This window comes from Elephantulus edwardii, unplaced genomic scaffold (assembly GCF_000299155.1).
Source record: "Elephantulus edwardii isolate Elephantulus edwardi_28Jun2011 unplaced genomic scaffold, EleEdw1.0 scaffold00292, whole genome shotgun sequence".
NCBI classification, from domain to species: Eukaryota; Metazoa; Chordata; class Mammalia; order Macroscelidea; family Macroscelididae; genus Elephantulus; species Elephantulus edwardii.
Genome location: NW_006400042.1, coordinates 821,039 through 831,397, shown reverse-complemented (window position 1 = coordinate 831,397; position 10,359 = coordinate 821,039).

Below are 10,359 nucleotides of genomic sequence, written 5' to 3'. Positions count from 1 at the left end.
CATCATGCTTGGGAGGGTGGAGGGACAGTGCAGGAGGGGAAGACCCTCTATGAGATGGATTGATTCGGTGACTGGGATAATCGGGATGGGTGTGTCAGAGGCGGTGTGGTTGGCGCAGGATAGAGCAGGGTTTAGGGCTGTTGTGCATAGGGTCGCTATGAGTCGGAAACGACTCGATGGCACATAACAACAACAACAACAACTCCTGATATGACCCTTGTCTCAATGAAGGAATTGCCTTCTGATCAAGCTCAAACTCTTTACTGTTGATGAATTGAAATCAACTCATAATTTATAATCTAGTGGGGCTTTGGAAGCTGTAAATTGCAAAGGAGGAGATTACCCATCCTTTCAGAGATCCTGGGGAATTCAAATTGCCAGAGAGGCACCACCTTTGGGTTAAAAATGAAACTCCCTTCAAACTGTGCCGCTAAAGCTCCCTGCCTTCTGATGTTGCTTTTGTTGTTACAGCTGTAAACCACACAAGAGAAGACTGGCAATCTTTCTCCAGTGGTGAATTTGAGCTACCTGTGTTTAATTGGGCAGAGCAACTCCTTACTACAAGGCTACCAAAGCTCCTTCTGTTTTCTGAGAAATGGGAACATCTTTTAGGATGTAAGTGGTCAACTTAGACCCAGTGATGCCCGTCTAGGTCACTCAACGAGGCTCTATTACTGTGTACAGGCCTTGAGCCTGGAAATGGTAGCATTGAAGCTAGGAGGAAATAGAGTAGCCACAGAGAGAGCATGTGCCTGGTCCATGCCACAGAGCAGAGTTAGGAAGTAAGGTGCAGAGACAGAAACTGGGAGAGTAGAGTGAAAGCAAGACTCTCATTTGTGGACAAATATTAACGTGAAGGAGGTGTAGAAAGAAGACAGAGCCATTGTTTGATGATTCAGTGGATTCCACCTCAAGGATTCTTCTCCAGGTTAGCCACAATTTGTTATGATCCACACAGTCAAATGTCTTTGCATAGTCAATGAAATACAGAAAGACATTTTTCTGGTACTCTCTGCTTTCTGCCAAGAGCCATCTGACACTGGCAATGATGTACCTAGTCCATGGCCTCTTCTAATCTCAGCCTTTTCCCTCTTGTAGATTAGTGCTCATATAATGTTCAAGTCACTTATTTATAATCTTCAGCAAGATTTTCCTTGCATATTAATCATATTATTTGATAATTTCCACACTCTTGTCTGGTCATCCTTTCTTGGAATGGGAATAAATATGAATCTTTTCCACTTTTTTGGCCAGGTAACTGTAACTTCAGATTTCTTGGCACACTAGGTGAGCAAGTCCAGGAAAACATCTGTTTGCGGAAATATGTCAACTGGTATTCCATCAATACTGGGGCCTTGTTTTTTGCCAATTCCTTCTGTGTAGCTTTAACTTCCCCCTTCATCACCATTGCCTCTCAGTTGTATGCTGTTTTATGAAATAATTCTGTGTCAGCAATTCTTTTTTATACGACTCTGCGCACTCCTTCCATCTTTTAAAAAAATTATTTTATACTGATTTATTTACAAAGTTCAAATACATTGTTTTTCACTCCAGATTTTCCCCATTTATTTTACCACTCCCACCCATCAAATTGTGCAACTCTATGATTAACACTCCCTCTTCCATCTTCACCCGTTTCCACCATCCCCTTCCCCCTTGGATCTTCATACTTATTCTACAATAATAGTTTTATACAGTATTTGTCCTTATAGGACTGCGTTAGTCACTGAACATAATGCTCTCCAGTCCTTTCCAAGTTAGGTAGTAATTAAAATTCATTGCTCCTACATGAAGACCCTTTATGAGGTGGATTGATTCAGTGACTGGGGTAATCGGGATGGGTGTGTCAGAGGCAATGTGATTGGCACGGGATAGAGCAGGGTTTAGGGCTGTTGTACATAAGTGTCGCTATACGACTCAACGGCACATAACAACATACTGCATAGTTTTCCATTGTGTGAATGCAACATAATTTCTCAATCCATTCAGTTATGGTTGGACATCTGGGCTTTTTTCATGTTCTTGCAATGGTGAGTAATGCTATTATGAACATTGGTGAACAAGTCTCCATTTGAGCCTCAGTTCTCATTTTCTTGGGGTAAATTCTAAGCAGTAGTCTGGGTCCTATGGAATTTCTATGTTCAGTTTTTTGGAAAAAGTGCCAAACTGCCTTCCAGAGTCCTTGTACCATTTTACAATCCCACCAGCAATGTACAAGAGTTCCTATCTTACCACATCCTCTCTAACATTTATTAGTTATCCTGTTAAATTTTGCTACTACTACTGGAGCGAGATGCTATCTCATAGTGGTTTTGATTTGCATCTCTCTTATTGCCAGTGATTTGGAGCATTTCTTCATGTGCCTGTAGGCCATTTGAATATCCTTCTCTGTGAAAATTCTTTCCTTGTCTTTTGCCCATTTTGTAATTGGGTTATCAGTCTTTTTCTGGTAGAGGCCCAGGAGTATTCTGTAAACTTTCATTATGGGACTTTTTTTCTGAGATAGTAATGCCAATTGTTTGTTTCCAGTTGGTAGATTTTCTTTTCACCCTGTTGGGAAAAGTTTTTGATGAATTTAATCTTTATCAGGTCCCATCCATCAATTTTTCTCCTCTTCAGATTGTGCATTTTTGGCTGTATTTGGCAGTCTCTTTATACTATAGACTAGGCCTTCTAAGTTTGATTCTTGTTTGTCCCTTATGAATGTTATTTTTGGGGGCTTTATTCCCAGGTCTCTGATCCATCTTGAACTGATTTTTGTGTATGCTGTGAGATGTGGATCCTGTTTCAGCTTCCTGCAGGTGGAAGTCCAATTTTGCCAGCACCATTTGTTGAAGAGATTGTCATTTCCCCATTTGATAGGTTTTATTTCTTGTCAAATATCCCCCCATTTGATAGGTTTTATTTCTTGTCGAATATCAGTCGACCACAGATAGCTGGGTCTACTTCTGGATTCTCAGTTAAGTTTCATTGATCAATGCCCCTGTCATTGTACCAATACCATGCTGTTTTGGTTACTACCACTGTGTAATAGATTTTGAGGTCAGGGAGTGCAATGCCTGCTGCTTAATTTTTGTCTCTCAGAAGTGTTTTGCTTATTTTGAGTCTCTTGCCTCTCCAAATAAATTGACAATTTCCCTTTCGATCTCCTTGAAAAATGAATTCAGTATCTGTACTGGGATTGCACTGAAGATGTAAATCAACTTTTGGTAGAATTGTAATTTTCACAATATTGGGTCTTCCTATTCTTGAACAGGGCACCTTTTCCCCATTTATTTAGGTCTTTTATTGTCTCACAGTAATATCCTGTAGTTTGGGGTTTTGGGGGTTTTTTTTATAGGTCTTTTTTGTATCTCTAGTTAAGTTCATTCCCAACTATTTCAATTTGTGGTTGGCTATTGTAAATGTTATTTCTTTCTTGGTTTCTTTCTCTGAGTTCTCTTTGTTACTGTAGAGGAATCCCATTATTTTTTTTAACCTGTGTAAGACCTTTATTATAAAAATAGAAGGATAATTAGTCCGGTGCTGGCTGAAAATCGCCTGTGACTTCATCCATAGCCACTGGTGAGAGTCAGCGCCCAGAGCCATCAGGGGCTTTAAGCTCGTTGCCCACTGCTGTGGTGTGGACAGCTGAAACCCAGGCCCCGACAGGCACCTGGGGGGGAAAAACCCAGACTCTACTTCATGCTATGCTAGAGAAGGAGGGGCAGTCTCCTGTACCAGTCAGATCCAATTTGAGGGTACACACACACACACACACACACACACACACTTCTTCTTTTTTTAAAAAAAGACTACTTCAGGCATCGCGGCCCTCTGCCCGGGGCGGGCTGCCCTCGGGCCCTGGCTCGGAGCGAGCTGTCACGGCCCTCGGACCCCGGCTTGGGGCGAGCCGTCATGGCCCTCTGCCCGGGGCGGGCTGCCCTCGGGCCCTGGCTCGGAGCGAGCTGTCGTGGCCCTCTGCCCAGGGCGAGCCGTCGCGGCCCTCTGCCCGGGGCGGGCTGCCCTCGGCCCTCTGCCTGGGGCGAGCCATCGCGGCCCTCTGCCTGGGGTGGGCTGCCCTCGGCCCTCTGCCCGGGGCGAGCTGTCGTGGCCTTCTGCCCGGGGCGGGCTGCGCTTGGCCCCCGGCTCGGGGCGAACCGTCGCGGCCCTCAGGAGCAAGAAGGCAAGCAGCTGTAACCCAAAACCACCAGTAAGGTGATAAAGCGTCCTCCCTTCCCCCCTTTATATCTACGCCCCTGTTCAGCATGAAGAAGCCAGAGAGTCGGCATCCAATTCCCAAATCAATAAGACAGTTGGTTTAATTACTATTGGAAAATACTTGTCATTCCTCTGTAGCATCTGGTCCCCACTGGACCCTCATCATTTCCTTCACCTGCTCCCCACACCAACCAAACTGTGCAGCTCTGCAACTGCATCCTGGCCCATCCTCACCCTTCTGCCCCCAACCCTCACCTCCTTGTACCCCCAATATGTTTTTCCCAATAAAAAAATATTAAAAAAATAGAAGGATAATTAGTAAAACACATATGGGGATCCAAGGGAGGAAATGATGGGAGCAGAGGGGTGAGGATGGGTAGGGGTAGAACCACAGGGCTGTACAATTTGGTGGGTGGAAGGAAGGGGTGAAACAAATGGGAGTGATCCAGCGAGATCCTGAAAAGGCAGGGTAATTATGGGCAAGGTCCAACAGTGATTTATTTTATAAAGCATAATGCATAGGGATGATTGTATGAAACACAATGTGAACGAATAATAGTGTGAAACAATATATATGGACTTTTGTAAGCAAACAAATATAAAAATAATAATAATAAAATACAACTGTCAGGAGTTTATGAGCCCCAGAAGGATTCTAAGCCCTAGCCATCATACCTTTGGCTATTCAGCTTCCCTGGGACCTTATCTAGAAATGAAGGATTGGTTTACCTATGATTTGTCAAACTTAATACCCCAGACCCAGTTTTTATTCTTCTGCTTTTCTTTCCAACATCCTGTTTTGCTAGTGCCTACTTCCATATCCATAATTGTTGGCAGAGACTGGCCAGTATGTCTAGAGTTGCATATGGCTTCTGAAACACCTCAACTGGCAGTCCATAAATTACTGGGGTCTTATTTATTTCTTGCCAATGCCTTCAGTGCATTTTGGATTTCTTCCTTTATTACCATGTCACATATTACTTCCTGAAATTGTTCAGTGTTGACCAGTTCTTTCAGTACAGTGACTCTGTGTATGCCTTCCATCTTTTTGTGATGTTTCTTGCATCATTCAAGACTTTGCCCACAGAATCCATCAGTATCGAGGTTTGAATTTGTTCAACTCTTTTAGCTTGATCTCCTGGGGACTGGCCATCTGGTCCACCTGGGGCCGAAGGATGGGAAAAACTCAGCAGATAGGGCAGAGATGACTTTGTCCTAACACCCAACTAGTTCCACTAAGAAAGTTGTGAGTTTGTTCTTTTCCCCCCTTTTTTAAGAGTTCTGTGCGGTTAAGTCCAAAATATTCTTGGATTCGCCCCATTTTCAGAGCAGAGGTTTCTGTTCACTCTTGGGGCACCTTCCCAGCAGCTTCCACTAGAGGACAAAAGTCAGTACTCTGTTGGCTACTCCAAATTGGACAGAGTAGGCTGCCGTGAATCCCTGCAGGCCCATGACCACATAGTGGCATCCTTTGGAGATGATTTTCCCAACATTCTTGCCGTACTTCTTCAGCTTCTTGTGGTACCTTCTCCTGGGCTTCTCCTTGGGCGCCAGCTCCTCGAGCTTCTTGTAGCGCTTGGGGAGGACGGCAAGGTGCACCCTCCACGCACTCCGCGCCCCTTGCACCGCCCCCGGCGTCCTCTTCCCTGTCCCTGCACTCCAGCTGCTGCAGGATAGCGGCCTTGTCCTCGTCCTGTCCTCGCACTCGAGGCTCGCAGCGCGCCTGGCAGCTTGCCGCCTCGCTTCAGAGCCCGGCTCTCAACACCATCACGCCATGGACCCTCACGTGCACTGCAAAGCTGGGCCTCCAAACCGTTGCTCCTTGCTGGCTCCTCGCTGGCTCCAAACCCAGTGATTTTTTTTTTTTATATTGGTCTTATATCCTGCCACTCTACTAAATTGGCCTACTAACTCTAACCTGTTTTGGGGGTTTTCTGTAAACGATATCATAGTTTAATCGTCTCTTTGCTGATCTGGATGCCAATCTTTCCTTCTCTTGACATACTGCCCTAGCAAGCTCTTTCAATACAATATTGAATAGAAGTAGCAACAGTGGGCATCTTTGTCTGGTCCCTGTTTACAAGGAAGATACTTTTAGTTTTTCTCCATTGAGAATGATGTTGGCTCTTGGTTTTGCATATATATTTTTCACTATGTTGAGGAAATTCCCTTCTATGCCAATTGTGTTGAGTGTCTTAATCAAGAAGGAGTGTTGGATTTTGTCAAATGCCTTTTCTGCATTAATTGCTAAAATAATATGGTTCTTGTTATTTACTTTGTTAATAAGGTGAACTATTTTGATTGCTTTTCTTAAGTTGAACCATTCTTGGATACCTGTTAGGAATCTCTCTTGGTCATGGTGACTTTTTTTTTTTTTATTTGCTTTTTTTTTGGTGTTTTGTTTTGGAAAACAAGCTTGGAAGTGGAGTGGAGTGGCATCCACTTCCGTAATAGCTTTCCTCCAGAAACCCTATGAACTTGGAGAGAGGATGAGAGACACCAAGTGTCGAGGACTCTCCTTTATAGGGTCACTATGAGTCGCCTGCGACTCCACGGCACTTAAAAACATGTGCTTTTGGATTCTATTGGCTAGGATTTTGTTAAGGATTTTTGCATCTATATTCCTGACAGCTATTGGTCTGTAGTTTCCTTTCTTGGTAATATCTTTGCCTGTTTTTGGTATTAGGATTATTGTTGTTGTTAAGTGCCGTCGAGTCACAGGCAACTCATAGCGACCCTATAAAGGAGAGTCCTCGACACTTGGGTGCCTTTCATCCTCTCTCCAGGTTCATAGGGTTTCCGGAGGCAAGCTATTACGGAAGTGGATACCACTCCTCCTTCCAAGAAGGACAGATATAGAACACTTGAAAAGACCCATCACAAAAGAAGAAATTGAAAAGGTCATAAAAAGACCTCCCCATAAGAAAAGTCCTGGACCAGATGGCTTTACGGCTGAATTCAGAGAGGATCTATCACCAATTCTACTTAAACTATTTTTACAAATTTAAAAAGAAGTTATATTTTTTATATTAAACTATGATATTGTTAAAATTTTTATATGATATTTTAAAAAATTTAAAAAGAAACATATCTGTCCTTGTCAATCTGTATAGGGCATAAGTTTCAAGGAATTTGTCCTTTTCCTCTAGGTTTTTTTAATTTATTTGAGTATAGCTTTTCATAATATTCTGATATTATAGATTTAATTTCATTTGGTTTTGGTGTGATGTCACCGCTATCATTTCTTAAACAAGTTGTGTCTTTTTTCCCCTCTCTTTTGTTATGTTTGCCAGTGGTTTGTCAATTTTATTGACTTTCAAAAAACCAGCTCCTGATCTTATTGATGGCTTCAGTTGTTTTTCTGTTCTCTATCTCATTGATTTCTTGTCCTTGTAATTTCTTTTCTAGGATTAGATTGTTGTTCTTTTTCTACTTGATGAAGGTGCTGAATTAGATTATTGATTTTTCTTCTGAGGACTGCCTTAACTATATCCCAGAGATTTTGTATGCTGTATTTTAATTTTCATTTGTTTCAAGGAACTTTTTAAATTTCATTCTTCATTTCTTTTATAAGTTCTAGCAGAGAGTTATTTAGCTTCCATGTGGATGGTTTTGTAAGCTTTACCCTCCTGTGATTAATTTCTAGTTTTATGACATTGTGATATGAGAAGATACTTTGTATTATTTCAGTATTTTTTAATTTTTTTTGAGGCTTGGTTTGTATCCTAATATGTGATAATTCTGGAGAATGTGCCATGTGCACTTGAGAAGAAAGTTAATTGTGTTTTAGTTGGATACAAGACCCTGAATACATCCAGAATGTTGAGTTGGCTGATTGTATACTTCAGATCTTCTGCATCTTTGTTGAGTTTCTTTTGGTTTGACCTATCCTTTGGTGATAGTGGTGTGTTGAAATCTCCTACCACTATTGTGGTGCTGTCTATTTCTTTCTTCAATTCTGTTAACAGTTGTTTTATGTATTTTGCAGGTCTATCATTTGGTGTGTAGCTATTGACCAAGGTTATGTCTTCTTGATCTATTGTGCCTTCAATCAGTATGTAATGCCCTTCCTTATCTTTCATGGTTATTTTCATTCTGAAATCTGTTTTATCAGAGACTAGTATTGCCATTTTTTCTTTTTAGAGGTTGCCATTTGCTTGGTATTTTTTTTTCCAGCCTTTGATTTTGAATCTGTCTTTTTCTTCGTTTTTTAGATGTTTCTCTTGTAGGCAAGAGATTAATGGGTTGTGTTGGTTTTTTTTTTGGGGTGGGTGTTTAACCATCTGCTTCTCTTTTTCTCTTAATTGGTGCATTTAGTCCATTCACCTTAAGTGTGATTATTGTCAGGTCGATTTTACTTTTGCCATTTTGCCATGTGTCTTTTTCTATTGTTTCTGATTTCTTTCCATCTTCTTTTGATACATTCTGGATCGTTCAGTTTCTACCCATAGCATCTTTAAGCATTGCACCTCGAGGCTTGAATTTGTTCTTCAGTTCCTTCAGCTTAGTAAACCAGTATAAAATAAAAATTTTATTTAAAAAAATAGAAAGGAAGTTCATCCCTTTTGATTCTCTGACTCCAGGAATTTGCATATTTCACTATAATACTTTGCTTTGTCTTGTTGAGTTCAGCTACTTAACTTCTTGATTTCTTCCCTTTGCTTTGGCTCCTCAGCACTCTAGTGCAATATTCAGAGTCTTTCCTCACACCCATCTGTCTTTTTTTTATTCCTCCATCTTTATAATGACATTTTGCATTCATCATGGGTGATATTCCTGATATCCTTTCACAGCTTATCTAGTCTTTGTTCATTAATGTCCAAGGCCTCAACCGTGTTCTTGAGATGGTTTTTATATTCAGATGTAATAGACACAAAGTCAAATTTTGGTTCTTGTGGATTTTATTTTCTTTAGCTTCACTTTGAACTTGCATATGAGTAGTTGATTTTCTGCTCCACAATCAGCACCTATCCAAGTATTCACAGTTGATAATAGCTTCTCCAATGATTCTTTCCATAGATGTAATCAATCTTACTCCTATGTAGACCATCAAGTGAGGTCTATGTATATAGCTGCAGATTGTGTTTTTTTTTTTAATTTGCCAGGTATTCTTTTAATGAGAATTATAAAAAGACATCTTTTTCAAACTGTCTTTAAACTGTTTTTAAACAAATTATTTTCTTTAATTACAAATACTGTGTAAGACGGTGGCTTCTTTGCAAACCAATAAATAACAAAAAATTTAAACAAACTTTATGAAGACTATTTGAAAAAGGAAAAAAAGCCTAATTTTTTCCCCCAGTATTATCTTTTAAAGCAGAATTTATTCCCTTGTTTTTCAGAGAGTGAGTTTAAAGATATGACTCAAATGGAAAAAAATATAGACCAATTTACAGCTTTTGGTTAAGTCTTCTAATGTTACCGTTTCTTTCTGGAATTATCTCCAGTAAGTACTTTTATTTTTAAATGCTTCTAATGAACTGATTATCAGGGGAAAGAAAATACCAAACACATACTTATAAACGTCACCATAAAGAATTATATCAAAAACACTAAAAAGGTACAAAAAAAGAGGGAAAACCTGAATTACAGAAAAGAAAGTCAAATTTATTTATTTAATGAAAAACTTGAATTAATAAAAATTAGCAAACACACACACACAAAATGACACAACAGCACTATGTAGTGACTCACGAAGGGCTTGGAAAGCAGCGGTCCAGGACCACTCCACATGGCTTGTCAGTTAAGGGGGGAGAAAAATCTCACACATACACATGTGCGCATACACACAAACAAAACTAAAACAAAACAAAAAAAATCCCAGTATTTTTCAACATTACAATCAATCTACAACAAATACAAATTCAGAATTCTTTTACAATGCTTCCTGCAGAATCAACTTTCTTAATACAAAAGATGCCCCATCTTGGGAGCATATATTTTTTTTTCAGTGATTTACTGCTGACTTATTTTAAATATATTAGCGTTACTACATGCAACTGGTTTCCTGTATTAACAGCTTTCCTTTTATTTACCTTCATGTGTCTAGCTTCCACCTACCAAAACAGTTCCATGTTGGCAGGCTGATGGGTGCATTATTCTCTGTGAAACTGAATGCAATGGTTTTAAACACTGGCCAGGAAATGTTTGAGTGCCATT